This window comes from Ovis canadensis, chromosome 23 (assembly GCF_042477335.2).
Source record: "Ovis canadensis isolate MfBH-ARS-UI-01 breed Bighorn chromosome 23, ARS-UI_OviCan_v2, whole genome shotgun sequence".
NCBI classification, from domain to species: Eukaryota; Metazoa; Chordata; class Mammalia; order Artiodactyla; family Bovidae; genus Ovis; species Ovis canadensis.
Genome location: NC_091267.1, coordinates 13,397,240 through 13,398,444, shown reverse-complemented (window position 1 = coordinate 13,398,444; position 1,205 = coordinate 13,397,240). Strand labels below are relative to the sequence as shown.

The window sequence follows — 1,205 nt, the reverse complement described above, 5'->3', positions numbered from 1 at the left end:
CTTTCACCCACAGACACTCCTCCCATCCAGGGTGCCACATAACATTGAGAAGAGTTCCATGTGCTATACAGTAAATCCTTGTTGGCTATCCATTTTAAATAGAAGAGTGTTCATATCCATCCCGAACACCCTAACTATCCCTTTCCCCCATCATTCCCCAAGCTCAGCATTCACAAATTTTACAGCATTCACTCTTCATTAATCTAAATGTATCTTTAAAAACCAACGTTTGCAGACACACTACATTTACATATCAAGGAAAAATTCTACTATTATAATAATGCTCAATAAGAAACATTTTAGAGCCCATGATGTTGGAGACCGTATCCTTGACATCCTTATTTCTCAACATGGGGATGACCTCCGTGTAAAACCCAGATGCCACTTTGATTGTGTGCCTGGAGGGTGTGGAGTTGGGTACAGAGTAGAGGAAGAGGATGGCGCCGGGGAAGATGCTGATGGCGGTCAGGCGGGAGGCGCAGGTGAAAAAGGCTTTGCGGCGACCACAGGCTGAATGCATCTGGAGGATGGCGATAACAATAAACGCGTTAAGACAGGAGAATGATGAAGAGTGTGCTGACCTCATTAAAGGTGGAGAAAATGAAAAGCAGCAACTGGTTGAGATAAGTATAAGAGCAAGAGAGGGAAAGCAGGGAGGAGAACTCACAGAAGAAGTGATCGATTGTGTTGAAACCTTGAAATGACAATTAGCTAACAGAACATGTGAATGTCAAGGAGCAGGTTGTTCCCCAGGCATAAGATCCAACCACTAACATGACACAGAGTCTCTGGGACATGGCCACTCTGTAGAGCAGAGGGTTGCAGATGGCCACGAAGCGGTCATAGGCCATCACAGCTAATAAAAAGGACTCAGTCAACACAATGGTACAAAAGAAAAAGAATTGCATTACACAGTCTACAAATGAAATGGTTCTGTCTTCTACCACGAGATTCACCATGGTCTTGGGAGCAATGATGGAGGAATAACAGAAATCCATAAAGGGGAGGTGGCTGAGGGAAAAGTACATGGGGGTGTGCAGTTTGAGGTTAATTTTGATGATTACAATCATCCCAAGATTCCCTACCACAGTGACACTGTAGATGGCGAAGAATATCAAGAAGAGGGGCACTTGCAACTCTGGGTAATAGGAGAAGCCCAGGAGAGTGAACGTGGCCCCACTTTTATTTCTCTCTGATAGAAACAT

The 1,205-nt window shown here is 44.3% G+C and overlaps 1 pseudogene; it reads right to left on the bottom strand.

The window, feature by feature from the left end:
• Positions 1 to 253: 253 nt before the first annotated feature.
• On the bottom strand, positions 254 to 1,205 carry LOC138428082 (olfactory receptor 5D18-like; annotated as a pseudogene).